We start from the raw sequence: 23,124 nt of genomic DNA, 5'->3' as shown, positions 1-23,124 counted from the left end.
TGTCGGCCTGTCTGTGCTGGTGGTTCGGAGCTGGTGTTTTGGCATTGGAGTCTTTTTAGTTTAGTTTATTTGACAATTATTAAAATGCATTACATGTTACAACAAGTCATGCATCCTAAAATTATCAAGGATAGCACAAACAAGTCACAGACTTATTTCCATTGTGGTCCTTGGTCTCAGCAGCACATGGTATTTACATAAACATGTATTACACATATTACCACCAGCCTACAGTATATTGCTAAAAATAGAATTAAAAAGTAAATTACATTATTAATAAAATATACAAATACAATATACAAAATGTACAGACACACTAAAACTACACTACATTAAAAACTAAAACCTTCCTTAGTTACTCTGGGACATTTTCTAGGATCCCTTTCTTAATGTTCACCTTGAAACTATACAGGTTCACGATCTGTTTGGTGGTCAAAGGCAACTCATTCCACTCCTGTGCTCATTTGTGAGCAAATGAGCACTGTCCCATCTTTGTTCTACACCTTGGAGGATGCAGGTTTGCTATGCTAGATCTCGTTCTGTGTGATTCACTAACACTAGGAAAATAGTTACTAAAATATTTGGGGTCCCTGTTATTTATTATTTTGTGTACCATGTTGAGCCTAAGATGGGCTACTCTGGCCTCAACTGGTAGCCAGTTGAGCTCCTGAAAATGTCTCCTCCCAACATGATCACGAGGTCCTAGGCCCATCACAACCCTGATCAGCTTATTCTGTGACACCTGTGTTTCTTCTTTAATGAAGCTGACAGTCCCTCAAACCAGGCTACACTAGCATAATCAAAATGACACTGCACCAGGCTGTTGGCCAGTAGTCTAAGGCTTTCCCTGTCAAGAAGATTGGCCTTTCTAGCCAAAAACCTGGTGCAGGCATTTACCTTACCCAGCACCTGTAAGGCCATTCCCTCCCCCCCAGACTGTCATCCAGCATACAGCCCAGGTACTTCACTGCCATTCTTGCTGCTATAACCTCAGACCCTGAGTTCAGGAGCCTTTTTTAATCTGGGCTTAGATCCGAACAAAATAGACTCTGTTTTGCCTAAGTGAAGTGAGAGCCTATTGTCAGACAGCCAATTCCTAACCTTAGAGAGTTCCTCTCCTAACATTCTTTGGAGTGTACTCGGATCCTTATGGGAGATGAGCAAAGCTGAATCATCTGCAAATAAGAATAAATTACAAGAACATGCTTCTCTCATATCATTTATGTACAATAAAAATAGCAATGGTCCTAAAACACTTCCTTGCGGCACCCCACAAACTATTGGTTTTGCATTCAACAAAAAACCATTGACCTCTACCCTCTGGTCCCTGTCTGTCAGATATGAGGCAATCCACTTTACAGCTGTATCATTCAGTCCCAGAGCTTTCAGTTTATTAAGCAGTAGACTATGATTTACTGTGTCAAAGGCTTTCTGAAGATCAAGTAAGACCATTCCACACAGTTTCCCTTCATCCATCTCCTTTCTAATAAAATCAGTCAGATAAAGGAGGCATGAGTCTGTAGAATATGACTTCCTAAACCCTGATTGAAATTCATATAGAAGATTGTCCTTGCTAACATATTCTGATATCTGCTCATGCACCACTCTTTCTAAAATCTTGGACGTGACACTCAAAATGGATACTGGCCTGTAATTACCAGGCTCAGAGCTATTCCCTTTTTTGTACAAGGGAATAATCTTTGCATGTTTAGTACCACTTGGTACAATGCCTTGCTCCAGGGAGAGGTTAATAAGATGCGCAACACAGGGAGCTATTTCCTGTGCCCCATCTCTTAAAAACTTTGCAGAAATGTTGTCCAAGCCAGTGGCTTTTGCTATATTAAGCTCGGCCAAATATTTTTTTTTATATACTTTATTGTGTCAAAGAAAATCAATTTACATTTAGGTATAGTATGTGTACCCACATACACATATATAACTGCACATATCCATACTTGCATACGTACATACACACACAAATGTACATACGCATATTCCAAATCTTGACACACTTTTTTTTTAACCCATCACCCATACAAAAAACAAGAGACAAAAACACAAACAAAGGGGTGAGCACCAGTATAGATCTCGGACCGGTACACATCCAACATCTATCCCTACTCGTCCCCACATACAGACACAAGAAAAACAACAACAACAATAATAATAGCAAACAAATAAAAAATGTATAGAAAAAAGAAACCAAGCAAAAAACAAAATGTAAAATAAAAATTTAATAATAATAATAAGTAAAAAGGCTTGAATTTTCATTGTAGGTGTAGCTGTAGGCCTAAGGGGTATTCCCCAACAATTGAGCAGTTGATCATCACTGTTTTATGTTACTTAAAATCTTCCTCAAAGACTGATCTGTCTGTCATCTAGTACCCCTCCATAGTTTAAAGCGACCCCATCTTTTTCCCAGCATATTTTCATTCTTATTGATTTTGTAGGTTACCTTTTCCATACTATATATGTCCTCTACAGTTTCTAACCATTTGTTTACTTTCGGGGGTTCAAGTTTTTTCCAAGCTCTTGTAATTTGTTTAAGTGCTGCAGCTCTCAAAATAAAAAAAAGGTATAGTTTTTTTTTGTATTTTATTTTTTTATAATTTTTTAAACAAACGCATAAACAAACATGACAACACAAGATTAGATATACAAGCATTAATTAACAGTGCACATCCAATGAAATCACCATTTAGATAAATGTCTTATACAAGATATACCCCTAATACCTGCTATCTATTACCCTACACACATATGCTCTTGCTCGCTCCCCCCCTGGACCCCCAAATGGATAATCCATCCATTATCATTAGCTCCTAACCAGACATTACCATTATATGCTAGCTTTTATTCTCTCCACCACTTCTAACCACATTGACATTTTGGATTCAGGGAGACCCAACATTCTTGCTGTAGATATTTCTAGATAAATCACATCGAGATATGTAAGAATCCAGACCTTCCGGCACATTTTTTCAGGTTGAAACCATTGTGATGCTATCAGCTTTTTAGCCACTGTGATACCAGATAAAACCAATCTCTTTAGCTGTATAGATACGGCATACTCAAAAACATCATTCAGCAGTAATACAGAGGGGTGTACAGGTATATTCAGAGTTAAGAGATTTGATAATTGCTGGGTCACTTCTTTCCAGAATATCTTAACTGGTGGGCAGTCCCAGTACATGTGCATAAATGTCCCCTCGTCCCCATTTGTACATAAGGAGCATTTGGAGTCTTGTTTAAGACTCATTCTGTTCAGTCTTATAGGAGTCAAGTATGTCCTATGAATATAGTTAAGATTGATTTGTTGATGGTCCGGGTTCCTTGATGCAAGTCGAACATTTGCCCAGGCTTCTTGCCAATCAAAATCTTTTTCCAGGTCTGGTATATCCCTCCTCCAGACTGAGTCTAGGTGGAGGGTTTCATACGAGGACGTTAGTAATTGATGATAAAAATCTGATACAAAACCTCTCGATGTCTCTCTTTCATAGAAGAATTTGTGGTATCTGTGGTGTAATTTTTTCCAGTAACCATCTGGAGGGGGTAACGGTAGCATTGAGCTGATTAAGTTGATTCTAGGTAGGACATCCATCTTAACTATTGAAACCCGTGCCTGTACTGAGTTTTTAAGTTTTGACCACCTGTCAAAGTCGTATTTTATTTTATTTTGGATTTTTATGTAATTGTGTTTCACCGTTTGGCTTATGGTAGGGAATACTTCAACTCCCAAACATCTAAAGTGTTTAACCATTGGTATTTCTTCTGGAAGACGTGTATTTTTTGCAGGGGCGTTCAGTGGAAGGAAAGCCGACTTTGGCCTATTTATCTTAAATCCCGATAGGTCGCCAAAGTCATCAATCAACTTGAGAAGATGAGGCATTGCGGTGTTAGGGTTTTGCATGAACAGTATTACATCGTCCGCATATAAACAAATTTTGTGTTGTGTGCCCTTGATTACGATTGGTTCTATGAGTTGGAATTGTCTTATATATTGTGCTAAAGGTTCTAGTGATAAATCGAATAGTCCGGGACTAAGAGGGCAACCCTGTCTAGAAGAGCGTGATACCGGAAAGATTTCGGAGGTGATTATACCTGTTGTAATCATGGCCGATGGGTCTTTATATAATACTTTAATCATATCAATGAATCCTTTTCCTAACCCCATCCTTTCTAATACTGCCCATAGATACGACCATTCCAACCCATCAAAAGCTTTCATTGCATCCAGGGACAGCATCGCCTTAGGTGTGGTGTCGTCCTTGCTGGCATCTAGTACGTATAGTAGTCGTCTTATGTTATCAGTGATCAAGCGGCCTCTTATGAAGCCAGTTTGATCCGGATGAACTAAAGACGTCATATGCTTTTGAAGTCTGATGGCTAATACCTTAGAGAACAGTTTGATATCGGTTCCGAGGAGGCTTAAGGGTCTAACTACCGCACTCTGTGGGGTCTTTGTCTTTTTTAAGGAGGACTGTTATGAGTGCAATATTGTCGTCGTTGTCTTGTGCTACGTATTTGTACTTCAGATTGTTGTTTATAAATGGCGTTAATCTCTATTTTTAGTAAATTAACTTGAGATTCCAGTCGAACCGAGTCGTTGTATTGTAAAGAAGTAAATAACGTAGAGTAAAGCGTTTCCAGTTCCGCCAGTTTTGAGCATCGATTCTTGCGTATTTTGGAGGAATAGCTATCGGTGAAGGTATAGTTCTTTTTGTAGGTTTTTGGGGCGTGTTCCTAAGAGTATATCATGTTTTTCTATACCCACTTCCTCAAACATCTGTTCCATTATGTCTAAAATATCTGACTAGTAGATTTGTATTTTTTTACATGTAAAGAAAATATGTGTATGGTCAGCATTCTTCTCCCCACACTCCCTCCAGCAGCCGGGATCATTTTGTGCGTATTTGGACATACTCGATGGTGTTCTAAAGTACCTCATATTTATTTTCCAAGCATACTCCTGCCAAAAGGGTGATTTTATGTAATGGAAGATATCTTTAAAGCTTTGATTCCACTCCTTATCTGGTATGTTTGTTTTCAGTTCCTTCTCCCATTTATTTTTAATATAGCTTAAATCTTCAATTTTGTTTTCTTGAAGCATTTTGTAGATTTGTCCAGTTGTGTTTTTGAGGTTATGGCTTTGTTGAGTCTTTATCATGTATTTCAGTAGGGGGTGGAGATCTTCAAGAGTTTTAATTTGGACTTTTCCTCCTAAGTAGCTTCTTACTTGCAGGTATCGGTGAAAGTGATTACTAGGACAGGCATATTTATTAGCTACATTTTCAAAAGAATCCACTCCTTCATTGTACATTTGATAGAAACGTATGAGGCCCTTAGCTTCCCATGTCTTAAAAAACCCATCAATACTGTTTGGAGAAAAATCTGGGTCCCATGCTATTTGTCTTAAGCAGATAATTTCTTGTTCCTTAATTTTATTTATTTTACATATTTCCCTCCAGATTTTAAATGTGTTATATATAGAGTAATTGTGTATTTTGATCTGTTCTTTTTTTATATCTGGAGAAGATCAATGTGCTGAGTGATTCCACTAGATTCAACTCAATTGACTTCCATTTGGGTCTCATCTCGTTTTTCATCCATATTAGAATCTGTTTTACCTGTGCTCGTAATAATAATTAATTAAATTTGGTAATGCTAGTCCCCCTGCTTCTTTTTTTTGTTGCAGGATTTTGAGTTTGACTCTAGGCTTCTTTTCATCCCATATACATTTTCTCAGCAGCCCCTCCCAAACATTGAAACATTTAGGTGTTATGTATAATGGCATGTTTTGGAATAAAAATAGAAAACGTGGCAAGATGTTAATTCTTTTTTATCCACTTTTTCTCCCATTTTCTATATTTTCTCCCATCCCAATTTCGTAACATCCAATTCAACCCTCCCCTGTCACGAACGCTGTTTCTTGCCTCCCACAAGCCGGCTGCAATGTGGACTAAGTCATACATAGCACAAGTCCCCTCCGGTACTTGAGGTAACAGCAGTCGCATCTTTTCACCTGCGCAGCTCGATCTCTCAGTGGCGAGGAGTAACGCGTGGGAGGCTCACGCTGCCCCAGACACTTCCTGATTCTACTGCGCAGGCGCACCAACCGACCTGTAGGAGTCGCTGTCCACAACGCCCGATCCCCACCCATCAGTTTCCCACCCCCTAATACGGCCAATGTGTATTAGTATGAACGACCAGCTAAACTGAAAGCAATGTGGAGCGCTGGGCTCGAACAGGCGAGCCCAGCGTCTCCGCATTCGTGGCGAGCGCCTTGCCCACTACGCCACGTAGCCGCCCCGGCAAGATGTTCATTTTAATAATAATAATTTTTTCAAATAAAGTGAGGGGTACAATTTTCCACCTATTTAGATCTTCCTTTACCGAGTTCTCCAAACTTCCATAATTACACTGATGTAGATGGTCTAGGTTATTAGGTATAGTTATTCCCAGATATCTCACTTTGTTCCGGTCCCATTTAAAGTTAAACAGTTTTTTGAAGTCTTTCTCCAAGTAGTCACCTACTTCCATAGCTTCAGTTTTATTTAAATTAAGCTTATATCCAGACAGAACTCCATAGTTTGTAATTTCATCGAGTAACTCCGGTAGTGAAATATATATATCTGTAAGATACACTATGATGTCGTCCGCGTACAGTGCTAGTTTATGTTCATCTTCCTTTATTGTGAGACCTTTTATCCCCATATTTTTCCTTATGCTTTTGGCTAAGGGTTCTATGCATAAAGCAAATATTTGGGGCGATAATGGGTCCCCTTGTCTTGTCCCCCTTTTTAAAATAAAGTTTGTAGAGTGTCCCATTCACTCTTACTCTTGCGTTAGGTTCTTTATATATTCCCTTAATCAATTTAATAAAAGTTTGGTGGAATCCAAAATTCTCACATACTCCAAATATGAAGGGCCATGACACCCGATCAAAGGCTTTTTCAGCATCTAATGTCAATGTCAGCATTTGTTGCTTTGTTTGTACTGCATAATCAATGATATTAAGAGTACGCAGCACATTGTCGCTTAAGAGACTATCTTTAACGAATCCTGTTTGGTCCAAGTTAATTATATTAGGTAGTATATGTGAGAGTCTGGTTGCTATAATTGATGTGAATAATTTTTGATCTACATTTAAGAGCGATATTGGTCTATACGATGCACAGTCTGTCGGGTCTTTTCCTTCTTTAGTTATAACAGTAATGATTGCAGAATTCCATGTGTCCGGCCAGTTTCCTGTTTGTAGGATCTCATTAAAAACTCTACATAAAATGGGAGTAACTAGGTATCTAAACTCCCTGTAGAATTCGTAAGTAAATCCATCACTTCCAGGGCTTTTTCCCGGTTTACCCTTCTGGATGACCTTTAGGATTTCTGTCTCTACTATTGGTTGTACTAATTCATTTTTTTGTTTGACGGACACTGTGGGAAGGTTTAAAATATCTAGGTATTGTTTAATTTTCTGTGGGTCCACACCTATTACTTCTGGAGTGTAGAGGTTTTGATAATAATCCTTAAAACATAATGCTATTTTCGATTTCCCCCTCTTATATGTGGAGTTGTTATCCATGATAGTGGCTATTGCAGTTTTTTCTTTGTTTCTTTAGTTTAAATGCTATTTTAATTTTAATTTTCAGTGCTTTTGGGCTGTTGTCATATGTTTGCCTACAGAGCATGAGATTCTTTTCAATGTCATGTATTTCTATAGTTTCCAATGCTTTTTTAGCAACGTTCAATTGTATCTGTACTTCTTTGTTCCTCCCTTTCTCATGTTCTTCTTGTAGTTTTTTTACTTTGTTTTCCAGTACCATCTTTTCTCTATCTCTTTGCTTCTTTTTCCAGGATGAATATGCTATGATTTCTCCTCGTATTGTTGCTTTTGCAGCTTCCCACAGTATTGTGGATGTCACTTCTCCATTGTCATTTATCTCAAAGTAAGACCTCATGCTACGTTTTATTTTCTCCTTGAAGTCCTGGTCGCCAAATAGGGAGTTGTTTAACCTCCAAACAGTTTCCCCTCATTCCATCTTCAAGTTTAATTCCATTATGATTGGTGCATGGTCTGCTATAGTTATAGGTAATATTTCACATTTTGTGACCTTTGAAATCTAATTTTTAAACATAAAGAAGTAATCTAGTCTTGAATAGACCTTATGTGCATTGGAATAAAAGGTGAAGGCCTTGCCTTGGGGATGTAGACAACGCCAAACATCCAAAAGTCCCAACTCTATTTGGGTTTTTCTTAATAACACTGCTGCTTGTTCTGATTTATGTTTTATTCTACTTTGGGTGTCTACCTTCTGATTCATCACCAGGTTCAGGTCTCCCCCCATTATGAGTGTTCCCTTCACCTCTGTCATTATCAAGGATACGATTATTTTCATTAGATCTGCTCCTTTTCCAGGCGGATTGTAGACATTAATCAAAGTTATTTGTTGTTCTTCTATTTCCCCCGTTACCAAAACATATCTTCCTTCCTTATCTCTGATACATTTTTCTTTATTAAAAGTGAGGTTATATTTTATGAGGATTGACACTCCTCTTTTTGCTGATGTGTGAGAGGAGAAGAATACTTGGGCTGAGGCTAATTTCTCCAACTTTGCATGTTCCACTTTGGTCAAGTGTGTTTCCTGAAGGAAGATTATTTCTCCTCCTTCCTTCTTAAGTTTTTGCAGTATCCTCTTCCTTTTTATTGGGTTATTTAGGCCATTTGTATTGAGAGAGATTAATTTAAGTTTCCCCATTGCACTGCTTTTGAGGCTCTTTTCTTATATATGTATTCAAAACCTTTAACCAAAAAAATGTAAATACAAAAAAAAACATAGATAACTGAAACTTTGTGTACAAAAACACAAACATAAAACACAAACATAACACCCAACAGTGAACTTCCAATTTCTGCAACCTCTAACCGGTTACAGGAGATATTCCACATTATTAAGGTTATGTGGAAAGAGGGGTTATCATTAAGTAACCCCTGCCACCAGATGGTGAGTGTGGCTATAGTTATGGGACAAAAGGTTGCCCATATCTGCATGGTAGACGGCATGCGGGTGCACAGTCCCTCCAATAATTTCTCTATAGCTAATTTGTGTAACTCAAGTATATCTCCAATACCATTCAAAGAATAGATTATAATAATAGTCATAGTATATGCAGGTATGCATACATATACACGATACTACGCATACATACACACACATACAACAATCAACAGCACCCTCCCCTCCAGACATGTCTCTCTAATCTTGTAGTAGTAGTAGTAGTTTATTTCTTTTCAGTCATCATCACACACAGTACAATATACATCATCATTTATCAATATTTGATTATTTACAGTGACTGAAAAAGGTACAGACTGAAGCGTAGTGCTTATATGTGCCTGTCCTATATTCTTACCAAAAAAATACAAATTGTTTTACTCAAACAGTATTCTAAAGAAAAGAAAAAAAGCAAGCAAAACAGTATTTTTCACCCTTGTAGTTTTTCTAAATTTAGCTTTACAAAAAAAATACAAAAATGTAGATTCCAAAACAGTATTCTAAAAGAAAAAAAACAAAACAAAACAGTGTTATTCACCCTTGTAGTTTTCAAAAATAGCTTTACAAACCTTTTTCTTAAAAACCAAAATCGAATTACTCATTCTTAACTGTATATCCGCATTGTTCCACAATTTAACCCCAATAATAGAAATACACCTCCTTTTAATCCCTTTTTTAGCTTTCTGAACAGTAAATTACAAATATCTCTCAAATCATATTTTCTTTCATGTGTTGAAAAAAACCTTTGCACCCCATCTGGGAGTAACTTTGCTTTAGCTCTGTACATTATTTGCATAGTTTTATAGTAAACCAAATCATTACATTTCATAATATGAGACTTTATAAACAATGGATTTGTGTGTTCATAGTAACCAGCCTTGAAAAGGTTCCGAATGGCCCGCTTTTGCTGTACGACTATTGGATTTACTGTATTTTTAAATGTCGACCCCCATACTTCCACACAGTAAGAAATGTAAGGAAGTATAAGTGAGCAGTAAATTATGTGCAAGGCTTTGTAGTTTAATATATCCTTACATTTATACAATATTGCTACTGACTTAGATATTTTTCCTTGAATATAGTTAACATGTTGTTTCCATGTTAATTTCTGGTCAATAACTACCCCTAGAAATGTTATCTCAAACTCTTTCTATTTGTACATCACATATTTTTAACTATCTCCCCCTCTATTTCTTTTCGATTTCCAAAAACCATACTTTTAGTTTTCTTAATATTGAGAGACAATTTATTAACATCAAACCAAGTTTTGAGAGTTTCAAGCTCTCTTTCAATAGCAGGCAAAAGTTCCTTTAAATTACTTCCTGAGCAATATAAATTTGTATCATCTGCAAAAATAACAAACTTTAACAGTTCAGCAACATTGCACATATCATTAATATAAAGTATAAATAGTTTTGGACCTATCACAGATCCCTGAGGTACTCCACAGGTGACCTTCCTAAATCCTGACACAGTGTCATTGATTTGCACACATTGCTGTCTGTTTTCCAAGTAGCTCTTCAGCCAAGAGTTAGCTATACCTCGTATCCCATACTTCTCCAGTTTTCTCACTAATATGCTGTGATCTATTGTATCAAAAGCCTTCTGTAGGTCAATATAAATACCAATAGAACACTTGTCATTTTCAACTGCTTTGGTTATTTCTTCTACCATCTCCATCACTGCATATGTAGTAGTTCTATTTTTCCTAAACCCATACTGGTGTTCACTCAGTATTTTGTATTTGCCAATGAAAAGATCCAGTTGTTTCACAAATAGTTTCTCTAATATTTTTGAAAATTGAGGAAGTAGGGACACTGGTCTATAATTGTCCATTTGATATTTATCTCCATTTTTATATATTGGTATTACCTTTGCTGGTTTCATATTATTAGGAAAAACACCTCTTTGAAAAGACAGATTGCATATATAGGTCAAAGGTTTTACAATAGACTCAATTACTTCTTTAATAATTACCATGTCAATGGAGTTTATATCAGTTGATGTTTTGTTTTTGAATTTACTTACAATATCAATTATATCAAGTTAATTTACCCCACAAAGGAACATAGAACTGATATTATCATTAATAAGATTATTAAACATATCTTTTTATCTTCAGGCACAACAATTTTGCTGGCCAAAGTAGTTCCAACACCCACAAAGTAGTCATTGAAATCTTCAACGATGCTTTTTACATTGTCCACTTTAGCATCTGAGCTATTTAGAAAATAGCTTGGAAATTCAGATTTATATCCTCTATTTCGAATAATATGATTGATTATTTTCCAGGTCTTTTGTATATTATTTGCACTGTCTTCTAACATTTTTTTGTAGTATTCCTTCTTCTGTACTCTCATAATGGAAGTCAGTTTGTTCTTATACAGCTTATATTTTTCTTCGCTTTTACTTGTTCTCAGTTGTAAATATTTCTTGTAAAGTAAGTTTTTCTTTTTGCACGCCCTTTGCGTAGCTTTGGTTTCCTGCATGGCTTTCCTTTATATTTATCCTTCACCCAGCTCTTTCTAATAGGACAGTGTTTGTTGTATAGCTCTGTGAACGTCAACAAAAAAGCATCATATGCCTGATTTGGATCGTCAACATACACCTCATCCCAGTTGTAGTTTGTAAGGTCCATCTTTAAGGCCTCCATTCTTTCTGGTGTCCTAATTCTTATAATTTTACAAGAAGGTTCACTTACATCAACTGAAAATTTTTCCTTAAAATTATGTAGAATCACAAAAATAGGAAAATGATCACTGATTTCACTTAAGAACAAACCACTTGTTGCTTGGCCATGAACATTCGTAAATATGTTATCAATAAGTGTGGCACTATCTTTAGTTATCCTACTGGGTTTGCTTATAAGGGGCCAGAGACCAAAACTAAACATTGCATTACAGAAGTCTGTTGTGCAAGTTTATGTTCATTACATTTTAAGAGATCAATATTAAAGTCACCACAAACAAAAAAAGATTTTTTATCACATACCTTCTCAAAAATATCACCTATGGTATTCATAAATTGATCAATGCAAGAACCAGGCGTTCTATATATCTACATTGAAAATCATTCTGTACATAAAATGCAACACCACCACCCCTTTTGTTTATCCGGTTTACACAGAAATGTTAATAACCTTCTAACATAAAATCAGCATCCTTTTCATTTGTTAGCCACGTCTCAGTTATTGCAATGACTTGAAATGTATGGTTTAATGAGTTTAAGTAGTCTTTAATTTGGACAAAGTTTGTATATAGGCTTCTGCTATTGATGTGTATGATTGAAAAACCCTCCATATTAAGATTATTGAACAGATTCACAATTTGATCTGTAATCATTATAAAGATTTGCCTCAGGGTCAATGTCATTGAATATATTATTGTCATCATCAGACTCATCCGATTCCATCAATATATATGGCAATCATATACGCATAGGTTACATCATTATGATACCCATAGTATGCTAAGATTAGGTGGATGTTGATCATAGGAAATAATAATAATAATGTTTGTGATATACATAATAGCAATACCAACAATGCTAATAATAACAACAGGAATGATAATACTAATGATAAACAATACATAGGTATATATAATAAGTGATAGATATTTGTCATGAGTTCATGATATAATCCCTCATGCAGCATATGGCATAACAACCAATTATATATATCAATGGCACTGTAGAGTATATGGGATAATAGAGTCTTGTGATTCCTCATGATGAGATAGAGTGGTACCTTGTTTGTTGTTTTGTCGTTATATTGTCCTGCATTTGTCCTCATTGGTACTGGTCCATCTCAGAGAGGTCTCTGATGAGCAATATCTTTGCCTCCTCCAGGGAATCTCCATTGAGCTTGATGTACACCTTGCAGTTTGCCGTCCAGGTAGACTTTATCTTCTCTTGCTTTCTCAGTATTCTTGCTTGTCTGGCAATGTCTGCATTTCTTTTCGTCAGGTGCTCGTTCATGTAGACATTTGTATCCTTCAGTTTACGTCCTTGTTTCAGCGTTGCATTCATGTGTTTCCTGTTGACAAAGCATAGTATTATGTCTGGGTGATTTTTTATTTTTTTATAGTTAAAATGACAAGTCTCTCTTGGTAGCCAAGCACTCTTGTGCGTTGAGTGAAAGTACCTATATGCTCAAGAAAAGAAAAGAAGAGAAAGAAAAACAATAATAGTATAAATATATCCTCTTAACGTTCAGGGGGCCCCCATACAACTTTTTGCATAGGGCCCCCAAAAAGCCAGAACCGGCCCTGCCTGCTCGCATGCACACACACCACGCACGTATGATACATACACAATGCTACACACATCACCACACCCACACACATACATTCATGCATACATATACACACACATACTGCATGTACACTATACCCACATAAACCTGTGCTGTGCATATATATACACATACACACATATACACATACATATATACATGCACACATACAGCCATTCCTAATTATAAAAATGTAAAAAAAAAAAAATATATATATATACATAAACATGCCTACACACACTACTCATATTTAAAGGGGAACTATCTTATAAATCAGTGTTTAGCATTGTTTCCTAGCTATGTGGACTTATATTAATATGATCTATGTCTCTAATTCTCATATTGGCGCATTCTTCCAATTCTCCTCTCACAATATTCACCCTCACTGAACTGAGTCATCTGAAAATGTGCTGATTTGTGATGTCAGAGAGACTCAGCTGCATGATAATGTGGCTGTGTGGCATCAGGCTCATGATGAGCTGCACACAGTAGTTGGAGCCCAGGCTCAAAACGGCTTAAGATCTTGAGGTAGAAAAATGCTGTTTTTGAGGACTTGATTAGAAATACAAAACAATGAATTAAAAAAAAATAAAAAATTACAGAGGTGTTCCATAAACTCACAGGAATTGTGTAAAAGTGCCCAAATAGTGAAAGAAATAGTAAAATAGTTCCCCTTTAAGAGAATAATGAGGATTTTTTTTTCATAATAATAATAATAATATATAACTTGTATTTGTTATCATCCATAGATCATTTAAGCCTTCACCTTGTTCTCATCCTTCTGGCTCTTAGTTTAATATTTAATAATTGAGAAAAATTAAAATAAACACCGTTTGCGGTCTACAAGGTATAGGCTATTAATTAAATAATACATCATTTTTAGAGTAACAAAACGAAAATCCCTTCACAATTATCTTTAGTTTGTTGTCCATGTGTAAGCTCATACAAGTTCACATCTTCTAATGGGAGTCGGGGAAGGTAGACGCAAGAGAGAGGGCTGGGGGGGGAAACTGCAATTGTCTTATAAAGTTCAATATTCCATATTGTCCGGATAATCATGAAAAAAGGAAAGGAGGAGAGGGAGATGTGGGGAAATTGTCACTGGATTCCAGTAGATCTATTCTATTATGTAGTCGTCACATTTACAGTACCTTAGTCTCTCAGATGTGAGCCAACAGTCTCACCGTCTGCTCCGTGCCTCTGGTCGCGCGTCCTCTGGAACGTGGTGGATTGGGCCTCTGCGCTGCGCACCGGGGCCTGATATAGCCTGGCTCTGTAGTAGGGATAATTCCCCACTCCCTTAAGGTCTACAAGGTATAGGCTATTAATTAAATAATACATCATTTTTAGAGTAACAAAACGAAAATCCTTTCACAATCATCTTTCGTTTGTTGTCCATGTGTAAGCTCATACAAGTTCACATCTTCTAATGGAAGTCGGGGAACGTAGACGCAAGAGAGAAGGCTGGAGGGGGGAAACTGCAATTGTCTTACAAAGTTCAATATTCCATATTGTCCGGATAATCATGAAAAAAGAAAAGGAGGAGAGGGAGATGTGGGGAAATTGTCACTGGATTCCAGTAGATCTATTCTCTTATGTGGTCGTCACATTTACAGTACTGTAATAAATACGTGAGTTATACCAGTAGCAGGGAAACTGCTATTTATCCAAATGCCCTGAAATAACCAACTGCACAACCGGGGTACAAGGAATAACAACTTTATTTCATAAAGGTACCTATGCTAAACAATTATACAGAGGACATGGGATCTATTAATTAAAACCTATGAGCCATGAAGCCGATACGAATTTCCCCTCCGAGACATGACAGGGTTTAGCAGAACCAGAGAATGCAGCAGGTATAGCCAGGCGTCCCTTAGGTAAATTATATCACCTCTAAGTTAAGCACACTATAAATTACAGCACTTATATATAGGTAAACCCTTCACCTCTAGGTAGAGCACATATCACAGCACACTTTTATATAGGCAACAACCCTTAGTTTGAATGAGGTACGGTACATACACAATGCACTTACAATAGTCACACACACAGTATCCGACCCACTGGTCCACGTGAATATTTAGGGAATCACCTCCCGCTACCAGTCAACTCTCTCTTGCTGTAAATCCTCCGCCACCATCCCCCTAGGTACATCAGTACTCAGGCATCATGCACAATAGGACACTTTATTACACAACATAAGTAATTCATGCAGGGGACTAGGGGTCTCTAATTGGGGGGAATAATCGGGCACCGTAAAGGTCTTCTCAGTCACCCTCTATATGAGGCACGCAAATGTGAACACGGTATGTCCTATCACACACGTTAAACACCCTCCTTAAGAGGCACTGCGCTTTATACAAAGTATATGCCTAATCACACACACGGCCCGCTAATCACCCTCTCAAATAGGCACTCATAGATAATAGATCAACTGTACACACTAATTATGGAAGACTACCCAGGTCCTAACTACCCCTCCCTCTTGCTTCCCCTGTTCCCCTTCAATTGGTCACACAATATATAAAATATACCAGCCTGGGCTATATAATAAATAGGGCATATGAAGGACTAGCCAATATGCAGGTTAATTAAGGGGCACGATATAATACAGATAATGTAACTAGAAGATACACAAGATACCATATACAATATATATATACAGTAGGCCTATACAGTTATAAAAATAGATCATAATACAAAATCCTATACTAAGTGCAATCTGGGTAACAGTGGACTTAACTCGCCGCACGGCGCGACCCCCCCGAGGGTCTGTGCTTGGACCCCGTCCAACTCTCCGGGCGAATGCTCCGGCGAACGGTGGTCCACCAGGTTGTAGTTGACTTGTAACCTAGCGAGGACTTTCCGAGTATAATGTCTTTAGGAGCGAGGTAACTCAGTACCCTCTATATCCCGTCCCTATCTGTCTCCAGGAGGGTAAGCCTCCCCTCCTCGCGCTACTGGAACCTGTGGTCGGCTGGATAAATTGTCTTCGTCGCCGGTGGATAACTCTCCACGATCGACCCCACCCCCCGGGCCCTAACAGAGTCTGGTTACCGCTTGTAGCGAAGTGCTCCAACCCCGATATCTGAGTCCCACTGGCTTATCAATAGTCTCAGCGTCTCATCCCCACGCACAATCAGTAACACCTGAGTTCAATAATGACAGCCCTTTGAGTCCCTGCTCCTGACGTCATTACCCGGCCCATTTACATCACAGTACCTTAGTCTCTGGGTTCCATCCTAGAGGCTAATCTCTCCTGTGACAAAATGGCATCCAATGTAATAAAAAAAGTCAACCAACGAACTCGATTCTTGTACCGGATCTCCTCTCTGGTAAACAAGAACACCCTGAAGACTCTGGCAGGAGCACTCATTCAGGGGTACTACGACTATGCTTGCACCTCATGGTACCAAAGCACCTCAAAGGCGCTAAAAACAAAATTACAAACATCTCAAAACAAACTGGTCAGACTACTGCTTGACCTTACTCCTAGAACCCACCTCACCCCTGCCCACTTTGACAACCTAGGATGGCTTAGAGTAGACGACAGAGTACAACAACTTGCAATGGGCCTGGTCTACAAGATACACTACACGACCAAGGTACCCATGTACATGTCAAAATACTTCCCAAAGGTCAGTGAATACCACGATCACAACACCAGAGGGAGCTCCACAAATCATGTTAAACCCAGATTCGGCTCAAATAAGGGACTAAACACGTTTCGCAATTATGCCACATCAATGTGGAACGCCCTACCCAAAGCTGTAAAGGAATGTGGATCACTACCCACTTTCAAAACCTCTCAAGGGACACCTACGGGAGACTGCAATTCAACACTGGCCCCTGTAAATATCCTAACCCAACCCCGTTCAATGTACAATTGTGTTTGTTTGTACAGTGTCTCCTCCCCCCCCCCCACTCAATGTACAGTGTTACTTGTTTATACAGTGTGCCCCCCGCCCCCCCCCCCCCCCCAACCACCTCCAATGTAAATTACCCAGTATGGTTGTCAATATCCCAATGTACCCAACCCCCCCCACCCAACCTCCTCCAATGTACAGTTTCTACGTCAAATGTATATACTCCCTTTTCTTGACTCCTTCTGTATCACAAACAGTACTGTATTTGCAAATCTGGTATGTCATAAATGTATAGATGTAGCAGTACTGACTATCTGTATGTCATGTATGTCATATATGTCTATATGAATTGAAAATGGGGGACCCTGATGGAAACAAGACAAACGTCTTTCTCAGGTCTGCATCCCCTTAACAATTGTATGTATTGAGCCGTACTGTATTGTACCCATTCTGCAATCTGTTAAATAAAGTTTTCATTCATTCATTCATTCACTCTCAGATGTGAGCCAACAGTCTCACCGTCTGCTCCGTGCCTCTGGTCGTGCGTCCTCTGGAACGCGGTGGATTGGGCCTCTGCGCTGCACACCGGGGCCTGATATATCCTCGGCTCGGTAGTAGAGTCAAACTGTTTGCTAAACCTAGTAAAAGCACCATGCGTTGGACAGTCCTTGTTAGATACATCAGTATTAAAATCACCCATCAAAATACATTCGTTTTTCGTCACACCACAGCTAGAAAATACATTCTCTAGATTATCATAAAATGCACTTTGATCAGGTGGTCTATAACATACTCCCAATAGCACTTGTAACTGAGGGGTACAATTCCCTGACTGTATTGAAAGTATGGTATCATTAAACCACTACTGAGTTATGTACTTTAATTACTGGCCATACAGTACACAGGTATATGTGATGAACACCCACACAATAACACGGCTTAACAAAGAAAGTCCTGTTTGGAATATTTATTAGAAGAGCAGCAATATTATATTACAGTATTGAGAATTAGAGTCGCGCTTGTAAGGCGAAGAATGTGCATGAATAGGTCAAGAGCGTAAGTCCATGAGCATATTACGATGGGGATAATTAATACCACCTGTAGCATAAGAATTATATAAGGTACACTCGTAGGTCAGCTGGAGATACTAGGGGGGTTCCCTCCGGTTGTAAGCCAGCAGGGGAGAGGAATTGTCGGGAGCAAAAGTCTGGATCAACGAGGAATAAAGAGACTCCAGGTACAGGAGACGGTGCAATAATCCCTTGGTCCTTAGACAAAGCAACAGCTATACTCCGGTATGCACTGCAGCATGGATGAAAGCTAGCCAGCCTCTGAGTCCTAGAGGCGGGCTCGACGGGGCTCCTCACAGGGTAGATCCCACACGGTAGTGGGGGTAGACTGTTCTCTGCTCCAGCAGCCACAGGACCAAAGCAATATAATCCAGCCGAAAAGGGCTCTGCATTCATCGGTGTAGGTTATCCAGTGTACATATCCACACGGTTCTCGTCTAGGGCTCCTCGGATGGCGGCACAAGGTTAGGCCGCCCAGCCTGGATAAGCACACTAGCTCGGTACGATGAAACGTTGGTAATGCTGGTCACTGTAGAACGGTAGCCGCACGATACACTATACATAATAGACTATTACTTTATAATATAATAAGTCGAACTCGACGATACAGCGTTAAACTCTGACACTTTAGCTATCAATTCGCACGCGGTCTCAAGGCTCTATTTAGGGGCAAAACGGGCCCACTTCACAGCACGTTGTATCGTGGTGAAGGCTTCAACTTGTTGGGGTAACTAACTGCTGTATCCACCTGCAACGTATTTATACGTAAGGTGAATAATCTAGTGCCAACCTTATTTCTGTCTCGTATTACTGCGCAAACCTGGGCATGTTGAGACATGTCTTAGCGGTGACTTTGAACTAGACATTGGGGGTATGGCCGTGGCGCCTAGGGGGTCGCTGTCCAATAGGAGAACGAATATTATGGTCTGGCCTGTACCTAGGTAAAGGGATATTCCGTGTATATGTACAAAGAATATACAAGGGATATCAGACGATATACAAATATTATACAATATATCTCAAGTAATAAATATATATATTCGGTTTAATCAGCACTGGTTTAGTTTTTGTCAGGTGAATGTCCAGCAGCACAACTTCAACTTCATCAACCACGTCTGTCCTAACAGTAAAATTAATATAATTTCTCACAAAAGCACAGACCCCCCCTCCATTACGACTGCGATCCTTTCTGGCTACAGAGTAATTGGGTATTTCTATTTCTGAATCACTGATACTGGGATCAAGCCAGGTCTCTGTAAAACAAATAACTCCCACCTGTGTTTTATAAGCCAGCAGACAAATCTCATCGATTTTTGGTAGTAAGCTCCTCACATTCAGGTGCATAAAGTGAAGTCCTTTCGGGCTGAAGACTTCTTCTAGGCTTGTGTTTCTTTCCTCTCTCTTTCCATTTAGTGGGCCTACTAATTCTGACAGGGGTGTTTTTGACACTATTATTATGTGATCCTAGCCCAATTGCAATACTATAGTACATGGAGGAACTATTGTGGTAGGGGCTGGGATCAGGGGGACGTCAATGGTTGAGGGACCTGTCAGCACCAGGCAGAGCGTGGGCGAGTAGTGCCACAGTCTGGGTCTGCTGTGAGACATAGGTGGAGGGAGGAGAACAGTGATGGATGCTGTAGGATAGGTTGGAGGAAAGTGCTCAGGCGCCTGAAAAGTTTAAATGGAGACCATCTACTGCAAAGAGATTGCTACGCTGCCAGAAGAGGTCAAAGTTATTTATAAAGTTCACGTTGTGGGTACGACAAGCGGACTGGAGCCAGGTGTTTAGGCTTAGCAGTCTGGAGAAGCGGCCGATGCCACGGCCAGGAGAGGGGGTGGGGCCGGAGATACTGACGCTGTAGTGAAGATGTTTCAGTACACCAAACAGCTGGATAAAATCATGCTTTAACAGCTCAGACTGCTGTTTCCTAACGTCATTTGTACCTGCGTGCACTATGAGCCAATCAGCAGCGGGGAAGGATGTCATAACCTCTTGGATTTTATCCGCGATGACCGCCACTGTGGCACCTGGAAAAACCAGTGTGTGCATTTTTGACTGAGACGCGTCTGACTATCGAGTCGCCTATTATGATTGTCACTGGTGGAGACAGGGACAGTTTTGAGGCCAGGCCTTGGGGGACCGGATGGTCGTGGCAAAACTGGCTGTAGGGTCTCAGCTGACTTGGGACAACCAGAGTGTTTTTTAACTGCTAATCTTAACAGATGACGTCACTCACTACTTTTACTGGAGGACTGGGCAACGGCCGAGGTGATCAAGGGGAAGTCATCATCCAGGACAGAGAAGGGATTGGCAGTGAATACCGGAGGGGCAGACTGGTGAACATGGGGGATACGGTTTCACCGGGGATGGCCCCGACCAGCCAAAGACCACGGGTCCGGGGTGGAGCTTGTGGGGGGCCGCTTGGACTTAGCTCCCTCTCGGGTCCATCTCTCTTCAGGCTGTGTGTACAGTACTGTCTTACCCAACTCCTCCATAACTGAGGTACCAGCTACACGACCTAGAAAAACCTCTGGGTCAGATGAATCGGCACCTGCAGGGGGTGGAGCTGAGGGGGTCGGATCTGCGTCTCCTGGGGCTGGTTCCTCAGGGGCTAGTTTCTCAGGGATGATTGAGTCACTCGGGTCATGTCGAAGGATTTTTGATGCCTCAAACAAGGAGTCCAAGAGGTGCTCATCTTCCTTGATACTGTAGAGCATGGATATTCTCCCTTCCAGCATGGACACTTTCTGGGTCAGGCGGAGGCATCCATCGCATCTGGGAGGTGAGGTAGGCATAGTGCCCTACCTTGCAGTCCACAGGACCGAGGTAGTGAAGCAGTCCCAGGAAGGCTGACCCAGACTGGTAGTAAGCAGGCAGGAGACCAACAGGCCAGACACAGGTTCCCTCGGGTAGCTGCTGGTAGCAAGCTGCTGCAGGGCTGGTGGGTAGCTGCTGGTAGCTAGCTGCTGCAGGGCTGGTGGGTAGCTGCTGGTAGCTAGCTGCTGCAGGGCTGGTGGGTAGCTGCTGGTAGCTAGCTGCTGCAGGGCTGGTGGGTAGCTGCTGGTAGCTAGCTGCTGCAGGGCTGGTGGGTAGCTGCTGGTAGCAGTTGAACATGATCCAGGGTGCAGTGTGCCACACCAGGAGTATGGTAGTGCAGGCCTCACCAGGGTTTGAACAAACCAGTGATGGTGGGTAGCTGTTGGTAGCTAGCTGCTGGTGGGTAGCTGCTAGTAAGTCAAGTCAAGAGTTTTATTTGTCACGGCATACAAGTATACAATGAAATGCGGGGGGTCTTGCCCACAACGATTGTGCATAATACAATAGTAATATAGTAATAACAATGGTAATATATAATAAGAATCCAATAGTTTTATTGTGCAATAAAACAGGTAAACAAAGTAGGGCATATCGGTATATGTACATGAGTTATTTACAGAGCATGGTAGGACATGCTAGGTCCTGTGGTAGTGCAATACACTGTTAGCTACGGATGAGGCACCTTTCATTTTGTAAAGTGACCATAAGTGTGAGCGTGTGCAGCATGAATGTGTGTGTGCTCATGTTAAAGTGGCTGCTAGTGTGTGAGCGTGTACAGTGTGTGTGTTGTGTGTGTGTTCATGTGTGCTTGTGTGTGGAGAGTTCAGTGTTCAAGGCTCTGATGGCCTGGGGGAAGAAGCTGAGCCGAAGTCTCTCTGTTCTAGTTGCTGGTGTTCGCAGGCGTTTGCCTGACCGCAGCAGCTTGAACAGGCTGTAGTTGGGGTGGTGAGGGTCTTTCATTATTCTGCAGGCTCTGGATTTGCACCTCTTGTTGTATAGGACCTGCAGGGGTGGTAGTGCAATACCCGTGGTACGCTCGGCTGAGCGCACCACTCTCTGTAGGGCCTTCTTGTCCTGTGCCATGCTGTTTCCATACCAGGCAGTGATCTTTCCAGTCAAGATGCTCTCTACAGCTCCGGAGTAGAAGGACTGGAGTATCTTCCCAGATACTCTGAACTTCCTTAACTGTCTCAGGTGGTAGAGGCGCTGCTTCGCCTTTTTTACGACTGAGTCTATGTGTGTTGTCCATGTCAGATCCTCTGAGATGTGGACCCCCAGGTACTTGAAGCTGCTCACCCTGTCCACGGTAGCCCCGTTTATCCTCAGTGGTATGTGTGTCTCCTGCTGTCTCCTCCTAAAATCCACGATCAGCTCCTTGGTTTTACCAATGTTCAGGAGCAGGCTGTTGTCCTAGCACCAGCGTTCTAGTACCTCAACCTCCTCCCGGTAGGCCTTCTCGTCGTTGTCCGAGATCAGCCCCACCACCACTGTGTCGTCCGCAAACTTCACTATGGAGTTGGAGCTGAACTTGGCCACACAATCGTGTGTGTGTATAGTGAGTACAGCAGGGGGCTCAGAACACAGCCCTGGGGGGACCCGATGCTCAGGGTGATGGTGTTGGAGGTCTGACCCCCCACCCTGACCGCCTGGGGCCTTTCACTCAGAAAGTCCAGTATCCAGGCGCTCAGAGCGGAGCTCAGACCCAGCTTGATCAGCTTGTCCACCAGTCTGGTGGGGACTATGGTGTTGAACGCTGAGCTGTAGTCAATGAACAACAGTCTCACATAGCCCCCCTTCTGGCGGTCTAGGTGAGAGAGGGTGCTGTGCAGTACTTGGGAGACCGTGTAGTAATCTTCCTAGCTTAATCTACTCTGCGTTGTGTTAACTTTAACAAGCCCAAGAAGTTCTATTCTACATACACACAGCAGTAACCATGAAATGGTTTCTGCTCGTTACCAAACAGAGAAAACGGCGGCGGTTGAAGAAAACGAGTTCCGAGCAGATCGATCTTTGAAGA

The sequence above is a fragment of the Notolepis coatsorum genome (assembly GCF_963971535.1).
Source record: "Notolepis coatsorum genome assembly, chromosome: 11".
In the NCBI taxonomy this organism is placed as follows: domain Eukaryota; kingdom Metazoa; phylum Chordata; class Actinopteri; order Aulopiformes; family Paralepididae; genus Notolepis; species Notolepis coatsorum.
This window is presented reverse-complemented; position numbering follows the sequence as displayed.